Here is a 12,523-nt window from a genome sequence, read left to right as displayed (position 1 = left end):
GGAGTGTTCAGGAAGAGAGTGGGGCCAGATCTCACATCACAGAACACAAGCATTACAGCAGCACCTGCCTGACACACAGCAGCTGCGAGCGCTGTGAAGCACTGCCGAAATGCTGGCGGTTCTCACTGTGCTCCCAGGGCTCACACAGCAGAGGTCTGCACCTGCTGCATGTCACCAGCCTGGCAACTTTCATGAACAGGACACCTCTGGCCTAACTAATGAATTGGGAGCTCAATGATCAAGTCAACAGAAGCAGGGCCTGGTATTACTTTCCACAGTAACACTGATCCCTCCTCGGACCCCCTCAGAGGACTGCTCCTGCCACCTCCCTTCCTTTCTTTTTAAACAAGAGTTTTTTAAGCAAATAAGGTTTAATGTTTTTATTATAAAAACAATATACACTTTACTCCAAAAAACATGGGGAAAAAAAGAAAAATATAAAGGAAATAAGACAATTGCATACACTTCCACCAAGAAGTAATCATGTGGCCGGGCACGGTAGCTCACGCCTGTAATCCCAGAACTTTGGGAGGCTGAGGAGGGCACATCACAAGGTCAGGAGATCGAGACCATCCTGGTTAACACGGTGAAACCCCGTCTCTACTAAAAACATAAAAAATTAGCCGGGCGCAGTGGCGGGCGCCTGTAGTCCCAGCTACTTGGGAGGCTGAGGCAGCAGAATGGCGTGAACCCGGGAGGCGGAGCTTGCAGTGAGCCGAGATCGCGCCACTGCACTCCAGCCTGGGTGACAGAGCGAGACTTCGTCTCAAAAAAAAGAAAAAAAAATAAAACAGAAGTAATCATTTGTAATATTTTGGTAATTTTCCTGCCAAGTCTTTTAATACATTTATATAAATCAGCTTCTAACAGTATCATACCTCACATTTTCCTTGATACATTATTTATCTATTTAACATTATATTGTGAGTACTGTTCACTACATTATATATGTATATATAAAAACCTACATATGTGTATATATGTATAAACCTATTTTCAGTGAAAATAGGTTTCTAATGGCTGCATAATAAATATAGCACATTTCCTTTGTTTCTAATACTATTTCCAGGAAATAATTAAAAGAGAATAAAGAGCAAGGACTTAGTGGCTGAAACAATCTTTAGCTTACTAAAAAGATCAGAGTTCAGTTTAGGCCTACACAGTATATAACACAGAAGCTGGAGCCTGGCTAGACTAAACAGAGAAAATTAATCAATTTAGCATCACTTTTGTTTTTAAAGTTCTCTCTCTTACTCTAAGGATAAACGATAAACACCAAAGTGCTGCTGTGGAAGGCTCCCGGGCTCCACGAGACTCCTCATCAGCAGGTTTACGGTACCAGTTCTGTGCTGGAATTTCCCACCTAGAAGGCCCGACAACACAGCCAGTCACAGAAGGAAGACGGTGTTTCAATCAAGTAGAGAATTTAGAGTGGGAGAGTTGGACAGTTTTTTGCAAACAATACCAACCTTTCAAAAATATTGTATTTTATTTCTGGGCATACACGTATACTTGTGGTTGGGCGTGGTGCAGCATGCCTGGAAACCCACACTTTGGGAGGCCAGGGCGGGCAGATGACTTGAAGTCAGGAGTTTGACAGCAGTCTGGCCAACATGGTGAAACCTTGTCTCTACTAAAAATACAAAAATTAGCTGGGCGTGGTGGCATGCGCCTGTAATCCCAGCTATTTGGGAGGCTGAGGCTGGAGAACAGCTTGAACCTGGGAGGCGGAGGCGGCAGTGAGCAGAGATCGCACCAATGCACTCCAGCCTGGGCGACAGAGTGAGACTCTGTCTCCAAAAAAAAAAAAAAAAAAAAAAAAACGGGTACTTATTGTGGAAAGTTTAAAAAGAATTCCAAGTGCAATCTTTGAAGGTACAATTACTTTAAATGCAAATACACTTTGTGCACCAATGATGAAACTGTCTGATCATGGTTCTATTACTACATCCCCCATGATGCCAAGTAACGTGTCCCTATTTAATTCCCCATTTTTTAAAAGCTTGGTTTTCTCTATCTTCTTTCACAGATACATTGATTTTAAAAAATCACTTTTGGGATTTTCATTGGGTTTGTGCAATTTATTCCCATTCTCTTAGTGCACACGCGCATGTTTGTGTGCACACAGCTACCATTACAAATGCCACATCTGGGCTGCAAAGGCTGAAAGAGCTGATTATCTTAGGTAATTACTTTTGATTGACAAACTGGTAGAAAAAAGTATGACCATGAAGAAAGGGGACAATGTGATAAATGGTCATATGGAGAAAGTCAAATTCCTTATAGTAAAACAGAATTTAAAAAGATATTATTAGCTCACTCCTGCTACTACTGTGACTGTGGATGATGACATTTTAGGTCCTTATTCTTAATAAAAAATAAATTTCAGCTGGGCACGGTGGCTCACGCCTGTAATCCCAGCACTCTGGGAGGCCAAAGTGGGTAGATCACTTGACGTCAGCAGTTTGAGACCAGCCTGGCCAATATGGTGAAACTCCATCTTTACTAAAAAAATAAAAAAATCAGCCAGGCATGGTGGCGCATGCCTGCAATTCCAGCTACTCAGGAGGCTGGGGCAGGAGAATTGCTTGAACCTGAAAAGGGGAGGTTGCAGTGAGCTGAGATCGTGCCATTGTACTCCAGGCTGGGCATTGTAGGGAGACTCTGTCTCAAAAGAAAAAAAAAAAATTTCAAATTGATGTAAATGCATTTTATACTGAAGGCTAATTGATTAAATAAACATGATGGCATTTGGTATTCTGAAAAATTTCAGAGTCCAATCGAAAACTTAAAAAATAAGGTTGAGGCCAGGTGTGGTGGCTCATGCCTGTAATTCCAGCACTTTGGGAGGCCAAGGTGGGTGGATCACTTGAGGTCAGGAGTTCGACAGCAGTCTGGCCAACATGGTGAAATCTTGTCTCTACTAAAAATACGAAAAGTAGCTGGGTGTGGTGGCACGCACCTGTAGTCTCAGCTACTCAGTATGCTGAGGTATGAGAATTGCTTGAACCTGGGAGGCAGAGGTTGCAGTGAGCTGAGATCACACCACTGCACTCTAGCCTGGGCAACAGAGTGAGACTCCATCACAAAAAAACAAAACAAAAAAATAAGTCTGAGGCAAGGGGATCGCTTAAGGCCAGGAGTTTGAGACCAGCCTGGGCAACACAGCAAGACTCTATCTCTATTTAAAAAAAAAAAAAAAATGGCTGTGCGTGGTGGCTCACACCTGTAATCCCAGCACTTTGGGAGGCTGAGGTGGGTGGATCACAAGGTCAGGAGATCAAGAGCATCCTGGCTAACAAGAGGAAACCCCGTCTCTACTAAAAATACAAAAAAAAAAAAAAATTAACTGGGCTTGGTGGTGGATGCCTGTAGTCCCAGCTACTCGAGAGGCTGAGGCAGGAGAATGGCGTGAACCCAGAAGGCGGAGCTTGCAGCAATCAGAAAAGATTGCCCCACCACACCCCAGTGTGGCAAAAGGAGGACCCGCCCCCTAAAAAAAAAAAAAAAAAAAAAGAAAAAGAAAAAGAAAGAAAATTTTAAAAAGAATGAAATTCTAAATTGTTTATCCAGAATAAAAACTCATTTTACAAAGGAAAAATAAACGCTGAGGTGATGGATTACTCTGATTTGATCATTTACATTGTATAGAGGTATCAAAATACCACATATACTTCCAAAATATGTACAAATATATCAATAAAAATACAAACCTTTACTCCAAAACAAAACAAACCCCACTCTATGCAATGACTAGAGTGTCTATTCTTTCTTCCCCTGTCAAAGGGAAATGTCTTAAAAACACAACCATAGAGCTTACTTTGTGAAAGCATATGAAACTGCCCAGCTAGCAGAGTCCCCAAATCTATCCAGAAAAGAACTACTTAAGCCTCTCGGAACACACGGACCATGTCAATCACGTGGGAAATGCCCTTATCTCTTCCTTTTTCTCCCTATCTAATTTGAGCAGTCCGCTCAGAAAAGAAACTGTGCTTCCCACAAGGTGGAACTGCCACTGCCTCATCTCAAGAGGGAAGAGGGACATTTCCCGTAAGCTGTAACTTTTTTCCGCATACGACCTCAGCACATTGGCAAGGAGTCCTACTAAAAACCATCAGATATGTGGTCGGGCCAAACTGGTTGTCCAGGTATGCTGAACTACAGTTAAATACACTTTTCTGCATTAGGGAAAAAAGAAGTTAACAAGTGAACTTGTCACAATTCTTTGCTTGTACCAAATATGATGCCAAAATGTCATGATGGCCCCAATGCTACATTTACATAATTGTCGAGGAAATTTAAATTATAAAAAGGGATGAGACATTTTTGGTTAAGTACTAAGAGCTTTGTTTCGTCTTATAATAATTTATTGTTTACGTAGTAGATTCTCAAACAGGTTTCAGAGGCCAGCATTTGATGGCACAGTGACAAGACCAGTGATCTTCCAAAGGTGTTTATTTTAACCCAGTTTCCACTTAGGTGAGGTTAGATAACTAATGGTCTTTAGGAAGACAGTTAAGCTGTTCCTGTACCATTCAATACAAATAGTAACAGAAGATTCTACAGCATTCTGTTTCTGCAACTCATTTATCTACGAGATCTAAACACACTTTCTTGAGCCACGTGACTTCAATACCTGGATGAAATGTGCAGAGTGAAACTTCTGTCCAATAGGTTTTTGTCTTCCCACTCGACTGTTTCTGCGCCAGAGAGTTACTCTAAGAACTCACCTTGAGAGGTATAATACAGTCTCCTCATAAAGACCAGACGAACAGCTACTCAATGTTATTTGGGGCTTAAGGTATTTTCTCATGGGTACTAATATTTTGTCCTTTGAAAGGTGCCATTTTTTATAATAATTTTTTTTTAAATTGAGACAAGGTCTCGCTTTGTCACCCAAACTGGAGTGCAGTGGTGCAATCACAGCTCACTGACGCCTCAGCCACCTGGGCTCAGCGGTTCTCTTATCTTAGCCCTCAAAGTAGCTGGGACTAGACACATGCACCACCATACCTGGCTAATTTTTAAAATTTATTGTAGAGAAAGGGTCTTACAATATTGCTTTGGCTGGTGTTTAACTCCTGGGCTCATGTGACCCTCCTGCCTCAGCTTCCCACCCAAAGTGCTAGGATTACAGGCATGAGCCACTGCATTCAGCCCGAAAGACGCCATTTTTTAAAAGCTAACATTATTGATCACTTACTGTCTTCCTGGCAAATTATTTTTATATCTACTATGATTCTTCTGTGGTTAGCTCAGAGCCCTGAAGTGGCTACAAAATCTTTCCGTTCTTTTTACCTGCTGAAGTCTTCAGAGGCAGGTTCTACTGTCCATATATTAACTGCATAAATGTTAGTGGTAGTTTTGATTTCTTGTTGGACTATCACTGCACTGCTGTCTCTCAACACAGACTACATTAAGAAAATCCTAGAATAACAGATTAACTTTCCATAAAAATTATCATCTTAGAATGGCATTCTTATCCAGAGGCCCCAGCTGAGAGCTAAACTCTGAGAAGTAAAAGATGCAAGAAAATAAAATTCATTAATTCTGCCTCAAAGTCTTTACCCTCAATAACTAAGACATCTTCTTAGTCAATAACGTACTTCAGGGTCAGAAAAACGAAGGATAGTATGTCAAGCCTCGTCACAAAGGTTTGGAGCAATGTGTTATGTTCTTATTTAAACACAGCTATTTTGTGAAAGAATAGAGTTCACAAAATCATATAATTCAGTTACCACTGAGTTCAGGTCCAGGGACCACTAGGTCACCGAGATGAATGAATGTTAATCAGAAATCTCACTACTAATAGAAATATCTGGTTCTAAAAGTAGAAACTCTCTGCAAAGGTTTCAGATTTAAAGCGTTTTATGATCTGACAAAGTGTAAGTGTGCCTATGAAAACCACAAAAGACTACAGGTTTTGAAATGCAAAGAAACGTGACAATCACTTTTGAAAAAAACAAATGATCATTTCTTCTTAGTTTTACAACTCACAAATCTGTTGCCAATTTTGCATTACCACTCTAGCAAACAAAACAAAACATCCTTCATTTCTGGACTCAGGTATGAAGAGAAAACATTATGTCCTCAAAGCTGTAAGGAGATGTGGAACAGTGTTCAGAATAAAATAAATCTTGAAATCTCAACTATAGAGCTGCTAACCGCATTCTGCCTATTCAATCTTCATTCAGTTAAAATCTCTTTTGCCTTACCGCATTATAAAAAATGCTACTCAAAAGAAATCTAAGGGATGTGCATAGGGAACAGACTGTTAGGGGCTTGCCTACTAGTGACGGAAGGACATTTCTGGCTGAGTATATCTACGTATCTCTTCATGTGCTACAAAGGATGTCAAGACTGTAGGCTTCTCTGTACTTGCTTTAGTACTTGGAAACTTGTAAGATACATTAAAACCAGGTCATTCATCACCAGGTGGGCTAACATGTATATACAGATGAGGACAGCACATAGAAATGGGGTGAAAAGTGAAAAGAATGCTACTGGGAGGCAAAGAAGCTATTACTACAAGCCAACCAATCAAGGGTACATACAGGATGTACCCTGAAAGGACGGCTGCTAAAAGTCAATGAGATAATCAGAATCAAGTCAAGAACGCCACTCAGAAAGCCACTTACTGCTGCACTCAGAAATTCCAGGAGCAGAAATGTGTTCCAAAATTCTCGCTGTTAAGAGTTAACAAAGATGAGAAAACATTTTCAATTCAGTTCTCGGCTTGAGGCCTGGCTCCCCACAACAAATCACTCATTGTGTTTTAGTGAAAAACGGAAGAGTTAAATATAAGTGCATATCTCTCTCTCTCTCTCTCTCTGAATGGCTTCCCTACTGTACATTACAGTTCCAGGGCTACAGATTTATGAATGAGACATTAGGGACAAAAATCTAGGAATGTGGAAGAAACATGAGGCAAAAGAGGGAAAAGAGAGTCATAGTTTTTGAGCAGGCCAGTCCGACAAGGACTGACGCCGGATCTCAAAGGAAAAGCTAGTTAGGCGGTTGGTCACAGGGAAAAATGGTGGCTTTTACCTCCCTGCATGCCTGTGTGAACGTGTAAACATTGAAACTGGTAACTCACACTCTATCCTGCCCTCTGAGGCCTGGTGCCTCACGTGCCCTGCTGTAACTGCTACAGTCAAGCACAACAGCACGTTCCGGCATGATCACACGTCTGCTAGCCAGATGGATCTGAAAACCAGCAATACGTTGGTTGCCTACGGGGCAAAACAGTGTAACAACCTCATAATCACATTTGATTTTCTCCTTTCTCTCCTACGGCATTGGGAGTGGAGGGGAAAAGCAAGTGGAGTTACCCAGGGCAAACGAGAGGGACTCCTGACCTCGACAGCTCTCAATCAACAAGGAACAACATAACAAAGACGTGAACTGTAATGATGAGGAACACATTACGGGCTCCTCCTCAGTCCGCAAGACTACACAAAAGAGCCGAGGATGACGGTCTAGTCACTATGAGATTTGATGGCTTATCTGTACAAAGGCTCTTCTGTGAGAGGTAGTTATTTCAAGGTCAGCTTAAGATGGCGTGTGTGTATGTCCATCTGCCTGTGCATGGAAGGGTTGGGGGAGCGGGCAGACAGTTTGCCATTAGTCACCTTATTATTTGAACTCTAGTGTCAAACCAAACACAACAGACTATGCAGATATAAGTCTCCTGCCGAGTGCCCACAGACAGGCTATAGCCACTGAGGGTCTCATTACGTGTCTGGAGCCTGTGGTAGACGTGGCTTCCTATTAGAGTGCCTAATAAGAACATGGTCTAAGAGGGCACAGGTGGCAGGGAAGAAGAGTTAGCTATCACCCGAAATCCAAGGGAAACTATAAATATATCTGTGGCTGTGTGTAAATATCAGAAATGGGCACCTCTCCATTGGAGAAAGGCAAGTCCCATACAGATATCTGATCTGGGCCGGGTGTGGTGGCTCACGCCTGGAATCCCAGCACTTTGGGAGGTCGAGGCGGGCGGATCACGAGGTCAGGAGATCGAGACCATCCTGGCGAACACGGTGAAACCCCGTCTCTACTAAAAATACCAAAAATTAGCCGGGCATGCTGGTGGGTGCCTGTGGTCCCAGCTACTAGGGAGGCTGAGGCAGGAGAATGGTGGGAACCCACAAGGCGGAGCTTGCAATAAGCCGAGACTGCGCTACTACACTCCAGCCTGGGAGACAGCGAGACTCCATCTCAAAAAAAAAAAAAAAAAAAAAAGGAAAGAAATCTGATCTGTTAATGAAATCTGATCTGTTAATGAAATCTGATCTGTTAATGCTAACATTGGAAACAGCCAGAAAACCGTTTCTCACTTTAACAGGTGAGAAATGGCTGTGATTTGGTGTTAAGAATGCATGGGGGCACAAAGTCCAGATGGGAGGAGAGATCTGAGCAAAATGGCCCTCAGCCAATATTTTCAGCTTAGTTTTCTCTGAAAATAGTGGCCCAAGAACTTTGTATCACCAAGAGGATGAGGAAATGTTTCTTAATATTAAAAAAGAGCACTTCAAGAATGAAAACAGTTCCAGGACAGAAGGCACTAAGGGTGTCTCCCTAGCTTCTTCCTCTCAGAACTATAAACTAAAACAAAGCTGGTTTTTCAGGGGGACAGCTGCTAATTCCAGGAAAGCCATGGGTACACACCTGCCTCCCCCAACTCCAGCAGCTTTGGTTTGTTTCTGTATACGATTATTCTCTTCCTTTCTTCTCCTACCTCCCCTCTCTCCTTCTGACCTGCCCACGGGAAGAATCTTTACTTCCACTCCACACATGCAGTAAAAAATCTCATATATCTGAGAAGCTAATAAGGACCTTGGCTGCTCTGACAGAGTTGTACTTCCTGGATTTATATCTGCTATAGTCAATCAGGAAATCATCTTTAAAAGGCAAATTCTTTCTGAAAATTTTATATACCATGAACAGATCCCATGGATTAACGATTTCCAGACATCACCCCTTTCACCTTGAGAGGAATCCAGGCTTTGGGTGGAAAAAAAGATTTGGGAAAAACAAACATGAGAAAGATGGCTTTCTCTACCAACTTCCTCTATTTGAGAATAAAACCTCCCACGCAGTCATTGAATTATTCTCTCTCAAAACGTTAAACTGCGTAGCACAACACAAACCCTGATGGTCATCACCACTTCAATATTAATAGCTGTGGATGCTGTTTTAAGTGAACAGCCAGGAGAGTTCAAGATTAAACAACCTAGACCAGAATTAGCCTAAGGATCTCCAGTCAGATGACCCTTTGGGCGTATATATCACCCGTCTCTGGAAGAAGGACCCATGTGCTCTGTTGCCCTCTACTCCAAACACAGGATTATTAAGCAGGGACTGGAGATCAATTCTGAAGGGCAGTGGCAAAGTAGGGCAGCCCCACTGGAAAGTGGGAAGTGAAATGGGCAGAAAGAACAAACTCTAGCATTTGACAGAACTGACTGATGCTCATGGGGGAACAGCAGAGTACCAGGAAGTGAAAAAACGGGGTGCAGGCAGGCCACACAAGGAGGTTCCAAGGGGTACGTGGTATACACATCTAGATTGAAGCACAGGTAACTACGTGAGTCAAAAGAGAGTAAGCAGGCTCCTAGTTTAGCTGTAAAGTGACTTGATAGTAAAAAAGAAAAAGGAAAAAGTTAAGCTTGTACAGAATCTTCATGTATCTATTTTTTAATCTCCCAGACTCTCATACCGGTGCCACCTTTTAGTATCATAAAAAAAGCTACTGCACAAAGGAAGCCACAACCAATTTTAGTGAGGAAATCCAGAGGATGGAGACTACATTTCTGATATAATCAGATAATCTAATATATTATGGGTGGTTAGAAAATAGGAAACAGAATAAAGAGTGAAATGATAAAATCTAACTCTAGAAATCAAGCAAAGAAAAGGGATAAGAACAAGCAGAACATGCCTTTTCTGCACCATGTTAATCTGCTCTTGTTTGTAGCTGCTTTTCTCTGGTTCTCCTACCAGGCAGTATCCACATATATATATATATATATGGTGTGATCACAGTGGTGTGATCACAGCTCACTGCAGCCTCAGCCTTGGGGAGTAGACTTTTGATAGCACAGACACAGCAATTCCTACTTTAACGGCAGGAATAGCGCTCTCCATGCTTTAAGCAGTCTGCCCAAATATACACAACATACAATTTTGAGAAATTTTCCATGCTCAGTTGCCTTGTGGGCTTCAGCAACTGTAGTCTTCTTGCATGAGATGCTACTGCTGACAGGAAACAGAACGCCCTTGTTGGAGCATTCAGAGGGAGTAAAGTCTCTGCCATCTTGTCATTTAAGCAGTAAGATCTCATGCTATTGGTCAGATATATTTCTAATTAATAAACCATCCTCTAGCTAGCAAACCATCCACACATCATTTCCCAGATGCAGCATTAGGAGGAATACTGCAAAGTCATTCTAAGGCGGGTGTGTGTGCCTCCGACTACCTGTGAGTTCAGTGCTGTACATTCTACGTACGTGAAGGTTTTCAGCTCCCCTGATTTCATTACCACATTCTGTCTCCATGACCATGTATTTCTGTACACCGGAATAAAGCATCAGGTTAACATGCTATTTAAAACATACACGTGCATATAGCTACGAAATGTCTGGTTGGCTGGAGCCAGGCTCCTCTGAACTAGGACTCCTACCCCTGTCATCTCTTGGAGCAGTTACAACTTGTACCTCCCAGGAACGCACAGCTGTTTGCCTGGATGCTTGCCCTTATCTGCTCTCATGTCAGTTACTTCCTGCATGAAATTTTTTAATTAGCCTGGAATTAAATTAATTTAGGTGATCCTCTGTATCTTATAATCTTAACTAAGAATTGCATCTACCTAAACATTTCTTTGGCAACAGACGCTGTGGCATCACAGCACCTCACAGTACTACACTGGATGCAGACACGGTAGTCCATCCTTTAGTACCAGGGAAGGCAATGTGGCTCCTGTGGCTATGGCCATTCAAACACTGTACAGCCAGGAGGATGCAGGCGGTTGGCTGGTAACATCATGTTAATGACTGGGTATTCAGTTTCAGAGACAGTGGTGGAAAAGGTTTTTCTGGTTTTTGTTTTTTAGCCCAGAGGCTACCCTCACTAGAGACAGATGTGTATCACTTACGTGCTACAACATCTTTGCACTGTATTGATAGTTCTGTACAACAGAGCAGAATCACACACAGAGCGACACAGCGGTGAAGAGCATGGGCTCTGGAGGATTCCGGGTCTGTGACATTCTAGGTAGCAGACCTGGAACAAGTTGCTTTGGTAACAGTATATCAATGGGGTTGTCATAATCGCTGTGCCTGCCACACAGTAAACTTCTTCAATAATTATTCACTACTATTATTTCCAATAACCTGTTTTGTCATCTGTAAAATGGGAATAATCATGCCCATCCTTGTGAGGATTACAGTACATGTAAAGACAAGTTATTCTTGGTAACTACCTGACATCCTCACCCTGAGGACGTTTTAATGCCACCACATGTGCGTGGCCTCACCAAGGATTATAGATGGCTAGGGAAGGCATGTAAAGTGATGAGAGACACAACAAGAACTAGACAAGCATCACAACACTACAGTCCATGAACCAAATTCAGCACTGCCTGTTTTTGTATAGCCCATCAACTAAGAATGGTTTTTATATGAACATGAGATTTCAGTGTCTAAAATTGAGTAGTTCACAGCCACAGTCATTCATTTACATGTTGCCTGTGGGTGCTTTCACACTACAACAGCAGAGTTGAACTGTTTTGGCAGGAAGTATACAGTCTGCAAAGCGTAAGTATATGCTATCCCAGCACTTTGGGAGGTCGAAGTGGCAGGACTGCTTGAGCTCAGGAGTTCGAGACCAGCCTGGGCAAAACAGAGAGACTCATCTTTATAAAAGGTTTAAAAAATTAGCAGGGTAAGGTGGTGCATGCCAATAGTCCCAGTTACTCAGGAGGCTGAGGTAAGAGGACTGCTTGAGACTGGGCAGGAGGTTGAGGCTACAGTGAACTGTGATTGCACCACTGCACTCCCTGTCTCAAAAACAAACAAAAACCAAAAGTGTAACTATATACTATTTACTATCTGGACCATTAAAAAATGTTTGCCAATTTCCATAAGAGACCAATCTCAAAAAACAGGGTAAATATAATACTAAAGAGGAAATTCTTATAATTTTCTAACATATTATTTTAAAAAGGAATAATAATTACTACCTAAAAAAATCCATTCACAATGAAAATTACTTGTATCATGAATAATATTAACACAAAATAAAACACTGGCTAAAAGGAAAACTGGATTTGGCGACAGGCATAAAATGAAAACTGACAGTTATAGGAAGTTATAATTAGTAAAATCTATGTAAAAACTCCGATAAATAAAATCATCATACAATTTAAATATGAAAAAGAACTGATACTAATTAAAATGATTCCATAGGATAAGAACATTTAAAAAGCTGAACATTTTCAACTACGTGTATAAATTGATCAAGA

The 12,523-nt window shown here is 41.7% G+C and overlaps 1 protein-coding gene across 16 annotated transcripts in view; it reads right to left on the bottom strand.

Annotated features, from left to right (window-relative positions):
• The window catches only part of ERC1 (ELKS/RAB6-interacting/CAST family member 1), a 535,673-nt gene that overhangs the window by 61,452 nt on the left and 461,698 nt on the right, over positions 1-12,523 (bottom strand). The gene's annotated exons all lie outside the window — the stretch shown is intronic.

Source organism: Papio anubis, chromosome 9, assembly GCF_008728515.1.
Source record: "Papio anubis isolate 15944 chromosome 9, Panubis1.0, whole genome shotgun sequence".
In the NCBI taxonomy this organism is placed as follows: Eukaryota; Metazoa; Chordata; class Mammalia; order Primates; family Cercopithecidae; genus Papio; species Papio anubis.
This window is presented reverse-complemented; position numbering and strand designations above follow the sequence as displayed.